Below are 12,097 nucleotides of genomic sequence, written 5' to 3'. Positions count from 1 at the left end.
GGAACAATGGGAAAGTAATATATAAAACCTTAATAGGAAATACAATAGAGACTACAAAACACTACCATTTGATTTTTTATTCAAATGCTTCAATATTCCAATATTTTTACTCACTTGCTAAATAAAGCACAAGACTCGAAATGCTAAATAATTCTGTTAGTCTAAATCTTTTACAGAATAAAATGTTGGTGAAAAACCAAAATTGTTTAGTTATTTCTGTATGACCTTGTTTATTATCTATCATAGACATCAAGATGATCATAGTTAATACCAATTTAAGCTTTACAGAATACTGTTTTAGGCCCAATATTGATATATTCAATGAGGGTATCAGAGCATCTCGTATTTATGGCATCAGGTTATAAAGATCTATTCAAAACCATTTTTGTCAAAGTTTAAACACTGGAACAAAAGTCAAATTGTTTCTAAATGAGGCACAAAATGATTCTTGCTAATAGTACAAATTTTGTCCCACCGGTAATACTATTGTCTTTTTCTTTTTTAAAAAAATTATTTCAATTTTTATTTTAGATTCAGGGAACACATGGGCAGGTTTGTTAGCTGGGTATACTGTGTGATGTTGAGGTTTGCTGTACGGATGATCCTGTCACCCAGGTAGTGAGCAGAGTCCCCAGTAGGTAGTTTTTCAGCTCTTGCTCCCACTCCCTACCCTACCTCCCCAGTGTCTATTATTCCAGTGGGTCCTCAGGTATTACTATTTTCAAGTTTTTTTCTTTACGTGAAACTACTGAAAGCAAAAGTATGTCATGCTTATAGGTTACTCTGTACATTTATCATTCTATTAATAAACATCTTAAGTAATTAAGTAGTATATTAAGGCCATAAACCAAGTCATTATCTCCTATCAAAAGATTACTGTTATTCAATCATCTAGAAAATTCATTTTAGGCAGGACGCAGTGTCTCAGGTCTTTAATCTCAGCACTTTGGGAGGCCAAGGTGGGTGGATCATGAAGTCAAGAGTTTGAGACCATCCAGACCAGCATGGTGAAACCCCGCCTCTACTAAAAATACAAAAATTAGCTGGACGTGGTGGTGTGTGCCTGTAATCCCAGCTACTCAGGAGGCTGAGGCAGGAGAATGGCTTGAACCCGGGAGGCAGAGGTTGCAGTGAGCTGAAATTGCGCCATTGCACTCCAGCTGGGGCGACAGAGAGAAACTCTGTCTTAAAAAAAAAGAAAATTCATTTTAATGGGGTTATGTTACAGGGTTGAGGTCAGCCTACAGACACAAAATAGGTTAACTGAAATTTTTTTTCTTTTCGTATCAGGTTTTAATTTTTTCATTGTAACAGGATTTGGGGGTGGGATACTAAATGTGGCAGGGTTCAACAAATTTACATTTTATCAAAGTAAGGTTCTTAAAGAATACAATGATAGCATATGCTTTAACGCTTATAGCACAAGTCCTCATATTAATTGATGGTCACAGAAAAATACTGTAATGCTTTAAATAAAAGTTTTACAATACATAAATGACACAAGTTTCAAACAAGATACAGTGATCAAAATACTTAATTGTCCTTTCATCAAGCTTTTACAAATACAATCAGTCTTCGCTGTCTGAGCAAATCAGTTGTAGTTTCTTCATGGTCCTCCATCTGTCTTTTAACATGACACTTGCCCGGTTGTTGAATTTATAATGCAATAGTATTTTAGACCAGTTTCCCTCTCCATATTTCCTCACACCAGATCTCAAATTCTTGTCTTCTTCCCAAAGCCATGCCTGTCTTTTTCTAGCTCGATGTTTTTCAGGAGTTACTGGCTGACTCTTTGAAACAGGTATTCTGCTTTCAGTGGCTCTTCTGCTTTCTTTTTTCTTTTTTGTACTTTGAAGAGTTCCTACTCTTCTTTCTTTCTTATTAAGGTCTTGTTGCTGGGTTCCATGTTGCAACTTAGATAAGAAAAGATTCTTGTGAGACCTTTTTCTTGTATCCAAATTAGCTTCAGTTTCCATTTCAACATCATTACCATTAGGTTTGTCTTGAGAAGCTATCGTTCTTGTTCTTTTACTTTCTAAGACTTTTGCTGCTGCCTTCATTAGAAAGGTTGATGATTTTTTCACTTAGCACATAACTCACATAACTCTTAATTTTCTCCATCATGTGGTTGTAGCTGAAATGTTGAAAAAAGTAATGAAATGTATCTTTCTGACAGATTATCACAAGCAATTTGCTTTTGAGAGGCATATGAGAATTTGGATCACCAAATATTCTTTCAAAGACATCTGCTTCTTTGAAGTTGCCATTTTCCCTACAAATAGCTAGAGCCTAAATTTTAATTAAATTCTGTATTTCTTCGTGAAGTTGGTCATGTTCCTTTTCAATTGAACCCCAAATCATCAGAGCTGATTCCAAGGGTGTAATTCGTTCATCATTTTCAAACTGTGCATCAAGGGTTTTTCCTGCTGCAATTCTTGTCAAAAACTGACATATGTATATTGTTCTCAACTGGTAAGCTGTTAGACTGGATAGTCCATCAATAATAGCCTCTGCGCTGTTGCGGGTCCGCCGGAAGTCCTCGGAGCCGCCGTGGCGGAAAGCTCGGCAAAGAGAGAGGCAGAGGAAATCGAGCATCCAGCCGGCAGCCACGGCCTTGGCCTCGGCCACCAGGCCCGCGTCCTCCTCCTCCTTGGGGACCCCCACCTGCACCTGGCACTCGAACTGCTCCTCGTCGTTGCTCTCTGTTTCTGCCATCTGCTCCTCGGTAGGGTCGGCATCCCTACCATCCGCACAGCCCCGCGGGCTCGGGGCCCAATATCAGGCATGATTTTTTAGACTGCACCTATTTTTCCACAAAGTTCGATTCTCTAAGCTTTTGTAAGTTTTTTTGTAAAAAAAAAAAAAAAAACTGGTTGAGTTTTTGAGCCACGAATTTGTCTTTATATCAATATAGATTTTGCACTATATTATGTAAAGTTAAGACTGTGGCAAATTAGATTAATATGCATTTAATAATGATAAGTACATTTATCCAAATGTCTAAATCATATCGTTAATAGGAAAATAGCTTTGCCTTAACATTTCTTTATGTTATACCTTAGTGTGTATTTTCAGGAGTTCAACTGTAATCACATTATAAAAATTGAAGAGGTTTAGCATTTTTGTAAACTGTGACTTTGTAAACTCTGACTGTGGACAGAGAGAAAGAGAGAGAGTTAGAGAGAGGTAAAGTTAAAGATGGAAGAAGGACTAAAGAGATACAACGTTGTTGGCTTTAAAAATGGAAAAAGGAAGCCATGAGCCAAAGAATGCAGAATAGAGGCTGGAAGAAAAAATTGCTCCTCCCATACAGCCTCCAGAAAAAATTAAAATAAATAAAAAATAAAAAACAGTCCGGCTAGCACCTCAATTTTAGCCCAAAGAGGCCATATCATACTGTTGATTTGCAAACAAGATAACAAATTGGTACCCTTTTAAGCTTTTAGATTTATAGTACTTTAAGGCAGTAGGAGAAAACTAGTATTCTCTCATTTAATAGATTGCCCACAGCCATCTAAAGTTGAATTGAACAAGAAAGTGAAATAAAGTCCAAGAAACGTTCAATTTGATTGCTATTGTTAGCATGACTTAGCACCAGAGTGCTGGTTGTATTCATTTTATGGATTCCTAAGAAAATAACTCTTTCATTGCAGGAGATCTCTCATTCACACATTCATATAAATAATTGTTTTTGCTTGCTTAGTCTTTGTGGCTTTCCACAGGCATCAGTAGTGCCCTTCCATGTTTTTTTCTCCTAAGTTTTTTTTTATTGCCCTTAGCAACCTTGAAGCTGATCTGAGGGAATTATAGGCTATCATTTAATCATGTAGCATACTGCTAATTAGTGGGAGCCATCCTCTCTACTCTTGCCTATGAGAGAGTATAGAATATGAAACGAACTGTAACTTGAAAGTTTGCTCAAAAATCATCATTTGATCTCCTACTTAATCATTTTGTATCTTCTGCGAATCTTTCACAATCCTGCATAATGGTCAATTTAGATTCTAAAGAAAATTCTTATCTATTGTTTTGAGGTCGGGTCTGAGATTTAAATAGTATCAGTTACAAACGATTTTGGTTACAAATAACAGAGTACTCACCATTGCAGATATTAAAGGCATTTAATAGTTTTACATAATTAGAGATCACAAGACAGGAAATGTCATATTTGGCACAGTGCCAAAACAATGTTATTAAGAACCTTGCTTTTTAAATTATTTTATTAAATTTTACTTTATATGTTTCTTTTTTAATAATTCAGAATGTATGTCTGTAGAATAAACTAACCTGGAAGAATAGATGAAAATGCTGAAAAATTGGAATATTCTTGTGCATCTGCCTTTGTTACCAGGAAACTAAATACATTCCAGAAATATTGTCATGTGAAACTTCCTTTTATAACTAATTGACAAAAACTATGCTATATGACCACTTTATCAGAAAATGAATGAATATTTTAAACTTCTAATTGAGACTGAGCTAAAGTTCACACCTCTATAATGGTTAATTTCATAATAAATACCGAGAACATAAAGGAAGAATAATTTTGGTGAAAGATTAATCCTCATCATTCAATTATGTAAAAGGTATAAAATATAATGTTTCAAAATATGTGATATATGGATTAGATAGGACATAAAAAATTGTTCTAAAAAATCAGAAAAATAAATTACATGTTCCTATTTTCAAGATACTATAAAAAACTAAAACCAAAATTCATTATTCATAAATTTTTATGAATTCAAAACATTGTCATTATTATTTTGTGATAACTAGACTACCAGTTATACCATCAAGGACACACAGAAACTGTCTTTTCTTAAAGTTAGCTTTTATCAAGTTGTCTATAGCTCTAAGACATACATTAGTTTAGGAGAAGATGATTTATATAGATTCCAGTAATAGTCTTGCTGTCCTGGATACCAATCAATAGAGACTTTTTCTATTATTATTCACTTGACTTTGTCATTTATGCTGACATACAGCCAAAGATCAGTGTGCAAGTTATTAAAGAGAGTTTCGGTATATGAAAATAATGGTTTTAAAAAGAACTTTCGATGTTAGTAAAGTATACTTTAAGGACCTAATAGAATCAACTTACAGTGTTTTAAACAACAGCAAGATATCTATCTTCTTTACCTCATTTAGATATTCCCCTATGAAGAATCTTCCTCGTTAACTCTTTGCCAGTTTGAACTGGTTACCTACTGAATACAATTGAGTGCAAATTTTAAATTAGTAGCAATAGTGAAAATATGCCTACTATATATATATATACACACACACACACACATATATATATATATACAAAACACTGAAACAATAAGATTCTGTTACTGAAATTGTTTCAAAATTATTTTTAAGCAAAGTAAGTTGTATTGTAGGGGAAAAGGAAGGGGACAAACTGAAGAGGCTGAGAATTACACTCCTAACTATATATATTCTCTTGTACTTCCATACTTCTGTCCACACTCTTACTCAATCATCTTTATTCAGATAAGTCTCTTAAATGAGGTCTTCGTACTTTAATAAATCAATAAAATCAATTTTGAAGATAAAAATAAATTAAATATTGTTAAAAATTGTTCAATTTGCTAAGCTTATTTTACATGGAGGTAAAATAGGCAAAAGTATAGAAAAAATTATATATGTGTGTGTGCGTGTATTGGTTACTGCCATTATTTTATTTTATTTTGAGACTGGTTCTTGCTCTGTCACCCAAGGTTGGAGTGCAGTGACATGATCATGGCTCACTGCAGCCTCAGCCTCCCAGGCTCAGAAGATCCTCCTGCCTCAGCCTCACAAGTAGCTGAGGCCACAGGTGCATGACACCACACCTGGGTAATATTTTTAAATTTGTACAGATGAGGTCTCCCTGTATTGCCTGGGCTAGTTTTGTACTCCTGGATTCAAGCAATTCTCCTGCCTCAGCCTCCCAAAATGCTGGATTATAGGCATGAGCCCTGGTGCCCAGCCTTTGTCATTCTTTTATAAAATAATTTAAAATGTAATGTATTTCACCTGAGGTCCAAAATATTCCAGGCTCCTTCATGCAACTCCAGGCTTACTTATGAAAAAGATGTCTAATAGTGGCTATTAAGAAGATTCTAATCATTGAATTAATAAATCCATGTATATTATAAAAATTTTATTAACATAAAATATAAAAATTATTTTTGTAACATGAAATACAGTAGAGATAAAACAAACCATGAACAGAAAAATACCCAATATTTTCCACATGGAGGCATAAGATATTGGAAAACTATTTTATAGGGTAACTTCCACAAGTCTTGAGAAATACAAATCTCATAATTTAAAAAAAATGTGTATACACCCTGTGGCTTTGGGATAGAGTCACCATAACTTCATGCCTTGGGCCAGTAACAACTACAAAGGAAAGCATTGTATTCAAGTCTACTTAGCAAGTAGCTGAGCATTTTTACTATAGTGTTTTCATCTTCATCTCATCACAGCTGAAAACTTGAAATGTTTTGACATCACAATTAGTATACCAAGAAGGGAAATGGGTATGATACTAAATCCACTACAAAGAAATGCACAAATAATTGAGAAATCTCCTGCCTCCATTTTTATAATACAGTACACCTGCTTTTTCAAGTATTGAGGAAATAATACAATAGATTATATATATTTATATAATGCAATATGTATATTATATATAATATATTCTACTACCCAGAGATAATTTACATTTTATATTTCAGAATATTTAAAATATTTTGTTTTAAAATATTTCATATTTTAAAATATGTTACCTTCTCTCTCTCCTATAGACACACATAATCTTTTTGTTCATAAATTGCTTAAAAATATTTTTGATATGGGTGCAGAAATTCTTGTTTCTGAAGATAGTAACTGTGACATATCTAATTTTAAATTAGCAAATAGATATATTAAAGGGTTACTCAATGGTCCTAACAAGACTATTTTATTTCCCAGTATATTACTCACTTCCCACTCTGCCAAATGACTGTTCACATATCTTTATTTCCTTTTAAACTTTCCAGTACACCTTAAACTTTCCTGATATTTATCTGTTGCTTGTTCTTCATATTAACAGACAAAATAAAATCATTCAATTATCATCTAATCGTGTATCCACCACCAAATCAATCAGCAAACCAGTATCCATACTCAAAATGAATAAATCTCTTTTGTCTTTATCAAAGAGATGTTCTCATTTCAATCCCATAATAGTTTAAAACTTTTTCAATGGCTAGAATCATATAGACACAATAAAAAATGGTAAAGGGGCTATTACCACCGATCCCACAGAAATACAAACTACCATCAGAGATTACTATAAACACCTCTACACAAACTAGAAAATCTAGAAGAAATGGATAAATTCCTCAACACATACACCCTCCCAAGACTAAACCAGGAAGAAGTTGAATCTCTGAATAGACCAATAACAGGCTCTGAAATTGAGGCAATAATTAATAGCCTATCAACCAAAAAACATCCAGGACCAGACGGATTCACAGCCGAATTCTACCAGATGTACAAAGAGGAGCTGGTACCATTCCTTCTGAAACTATTCAGATCAACAGAAAAAAGAGGGAATCCTCCCTAACTAATTTTATGAGGCCAGCATTATCATATTTGGTATCATTTTATGATACCAAAGCCTGGCAGAGACACAACAAAAAAAGGGAATTTTAGACCAATATTCCTGATGAACATTGATGCGAAAATCCTCAATAAAATACTAGCAAACCGAATCCAGCAGCACATCAAAAAGCTTAGCCACCACGATCAAGTCGGTTTTATCCCTGGGATGCAAGGCTGGTTCAACATACACAAATCAACAAACGTAATCCATCACATAAACAGAACCAACAACAAAAACCACATGATTATTTCAATAGATGCAAAAAAGGATTCAACAGCCCTTCAGACTAAAAACTCTCAATAAACTAGGTATTGATGGAAGGTATCTCAAAATAGTGAGAGCTATTTATGACAAAAGCCCACAGCCAATATCATACTGAATAGGCAAAAACTGGAAGCATTCCCTTTGAAAACTGGCACAAGACAGGGATGCCCTCTCTTACCACTCCTATTCAACATAGTGTTGGAAGTTCTAGCCAGGGCAGAGAAAGAAATCAGGAAATCAGGAAAGAGAAAGAAATAAAGGGTATTCAATCAGGAAAAGAGGAAGTCAAATTATCCCTGTTTGTAGATGACATGATTGTATATTTAGAAAATGCCATCATCTCAGCCCAAAATCTCCTTCAGCTGATAAGCAACTGCAGCAAAGTCTCAGGATACAAAACCAATGTGCAAAAATCACAAGCATTCCTATACACCAATAATAGACAAACAGAGAGCCAAATCATGAGTGAACACCCATTCACAATTGCTACGAAGAGAATAAAATACCTAGGAATCCAACTTACAAGGGAGGTGAAGGACCTCTTCAAGGAGAACTACAAACCACTGCTCAATAAAATAAAAGAGAACACAAACAAATGGAAGAACATTCCATGCTCATGGATAGAAAGAATCAATATCGTGAAAATGGCCATACTGCCCCAGGTAATTTATATATCCAATGCCATCCCCATCAAGCTATCAATAACTTTCTTCACAGAATTGGAAAAAACAACTTTGAAGTTCATATGGAACCAAAAAAGGGCCTGCATTGCTAAGAGAATCCTAAGCAAAAAGAACAAAGTTGGCGGCATCACGCTACCTGATTTCAAACTATACTACAAGGCTACAGTAACCATATAGCATGGTACTGGTACCAAAACAGATATATAGACCAACGGAACAGAATAGAGGCTGCAGAAATAACACCACACATCTACAACCATCAAAACATACACACAAAACAAGAAATGGGGAAAGGATTCCCTATTTAATAAATGGTGCTGGGAAAACTGGCTAGTCATATGTAGAAAGCTGAAACTGCATCCCTTCCATACACCTTATACAAAAATTAATTCAAGATGGATTAAAGACTTAAATGTTAGACCTAAAACCATGAAAACCCTAGAAGAAAACGTAGGCAGTACTATTCAGGACATAGGCATGGGCAAATACTTCATGATTAAAACACCAAAAGCAATGGCAACAAAAGCCAAAACAGACAAATGGGATCTAATTAAACTAAAGAGCTTCTGCACGGTAAAATAAACTACTATCAGAGTGAACAGACAACCTACAGAATGGAAGAAAATTTTTGCACTCTACCCATCTGACAAAAGGTTAATATCCAGAATCTACAAAGAACTTAAACAAATTTACAAGAAAAAAACAACCCCATCAAAAAGTGGGCAAAGGATATGAACAGACACTTCTCAAAAGAAGACATTTATGCAGCCAACAGACACACGAAAAAATGCTCATCATCACTGGTCATCAGATAAAGCAAAGCAAAACAACAACGTGGTACCCTCTCATGCCAGTTAGAATGGCGATCATCAAAAAGGAAACAACAGATGCTGGAGAGGATTTGGAGAAATAGGAATGCTTTTACACTGTTGGAGGGAGTGGAAAATAGTCAACCATTGTGGAAGCCAGCGTGGGGATTCATCAAGGATCTAGAACTAGAAGTACCATTTGACCCAGCAATCCCATTACTGGTTTTATACCAAAAGAATTATAAATCATGCTACCATAAAGACAGATGCACACGTATGTTTATGGTGGCACTCTTCACCATAGCAAAGACTTGGAATCAACCCAAATGTCCATCAATGATAGACTGGATTAAGAAAATGTGGCACATACACACCATGGATTACTATGCCATAAAATGGATGAGTTCATGTCCTTTGTAGGGACAAGGATAAAGCTGGAAACCATCATTCTCAGCAAACTAACACAAGGACAGAAAACCAAACACCGCATGTTCTCACTCATACGTGGGAACTGAACAATGAGAACACATGGACACATGGCAGGGAACATCACACACTGCGGCCTGTCAGGAGGAGGGAGGAGCAGGGAGGGATAGCATTAGGAGAAATACCTAATGTAAATGACGAGTTGATGGGTGCAGCAAACCAACTGGCACATGTATACCTATGTAACAAACCTGCACGTTGTGTACATGTACCCTAGAACTTAAAGCATATAAACACACACATACACAAACACAAATTTTTTTCAATGGCCTAAAATAACAAAGTTTATTCCTCACTCTTACTATAAGTCCATCAAATAACTGCTGGTTCTTCTGTTTTCAAACTGTAATTGTTCTTACAGAATCCAAGCTCAAAGAGTATCTAGTATCACAAGAGAAAAATTCTTACTTTCTTTAAACTATACCGCAGTATTATTGCCATATTTGTTTTGCTATTATGCTAAACTAAATTTTTTTGAATGTCATGTAACTTCCTGTCATATATCTTCATTTCCCCTTCTCTTCAATCCATTTTAATCAGGTTTTCTCTCCCTATCATTCCAATAAAATGTTGCTTATCACAGTCAACAATACATTTCTTTTGAAATTTCAATAATTTATATTGTATCCTCACCTACTTGAACTCTTATAGGTTATGGAATGTTCCATGTAGCCTTGCAATATCTCACCTCAGTTACGAGTCATGTTTTCTTTAACTGGTTTGCCTAAAGAACCCATGTGTCTGCAAACTCACAACATTGGGATTTAATATCTCAGGATCCACCACCAAAAAAGTAAAGATGGAAATGGTGAATAAATGCCCTAGTTTCTCATATTTTAGATGAACTATTCTTAAGACCATTCTGGATGATACACAGGGTTCAAATTTAGTTAAACCTTCATTATCTACATTATGACACAGTATTCATATCTACCTTATGACATAGTATTCATTATATAGGTAATGAAGTTTTAACTAAATTTGAACCCTGTTAAGTAATTAGAGAGCCTGTTACTGGCTTTTTCTAAGTCTCTGTTTCACTCTTCCTATTACATCATTCGATAATACTTCTAGGTTATTCCTTATGAAATAATTATTCCCAAACCCTTAGCTCAGGAACTGAGTAATGCAAACGAAAACAATTGATATTAAGAGTGACCACAGAAAATAGACACTCAGAATGGCACTCTGAACCTGGATCTTTCATTCATCAGATGGAAGCAAGGGCTGATTGTCACTGACATGGCTAGAACTCCTAGCATGCTGCAGCATCACTTGCAGCAGGAATGAGCTATAGGTGGAAAGGGAAGCATTGGCTTATGCAGAAGCTCTAGTACTTGAATGATATGGGGACAAAATTAAGGATTGTGAAGACATGACTAAGCTAATTTAGAATCTTTGAAAAGAGAGAATGATATGCTCAAGTTAGCCAACTATTACCCACAACATGTTTTCAAACTTGGAAGGTTTGAATGGAAATGTATAGAGATATCTTCATCTCCTCCAGCTATACAACAAACTGCTCAGAATCAGGCATGAACAATTATCATGAGAATGGCAGAGTTGCAAACAGAACTGAATTGTAAGTCTTAAGTGCCAATCTATGATAAAATAAGAGCTCTGAAAGTTGGATATTTAGTTTTACAATGCGTATGTATAGAAAATAATTAAGCTGTGCAATTAAATATGTACAATTTTTAATTGTCAACTATATCTCAATAAAGTTGGAAAAATTAGATTATTTGGGTGGTTTATGTAACGTTGTGTCTATATTTCAATTTTTAGATTAGCATCAAGTGAAGCTACAACTAGGCAGGGACCTATTTGTAATATTGAGGCCATGTTTGATAATGATTGATGATTGATGATGGTAGTTGTAGTTAAGAGGAAAGGCTAACATTTATTGAAAGATGATACATGTCATATTTTTTTCTACTACGTATGCAAGAGGGGTTTATTTTAATACACTTCATGGATGGAAACATAAAGCAGAGTCATTACAATTTTTGTCCCAAAACTAAACAATTTAGAAAAATTGGAGCCAAGATTTTTACCCAGGTATGTTTGTTCTACTGCATCGTCTATTAAAAAATTATTTGTGTCACATAAATGAGCTTGGACTTTGCCTTAAGAACTTTTGGAGCCCTACTGGAAAATTGCAACAGCCTTGATTTAGGAATTTGGAATTTATTTTAGTGTTGAGAAAGAGAATATTG

At 34.9% G+C, this 12,097-nt stretch overlaps 1 pseudogene; it reads right to left on the bottom strand.

Moving 5' to 3' along the window:
- Positions 1–1,568: 1,568 nt before the first annotated feature.
- Positions 1,569–2,775, bottom strand: LOC100590523 (annotated as a pseudogene).
- Between the last annotated feature and the right edge of the window lie 9,322 nt (positions 2,776–12,097).

This window comes from Nomascus leucogenys, chromosome 7b, assembly GCF_006542625.1.
Source record: "Nomascus leucogenys isolate Asia chromosome 7b, Asia_NLE_v1, whole genome shotgun sequence".
Lineage (NCBI taxonomy): Eukaryota > Metazoa > Chordata > Mammalia > Primates > Hylobatidae > Nomascus > Nomascus leucogenys.
This window is presented reverse-complemented; position numbering and strand designations above follow the sequence as displayed.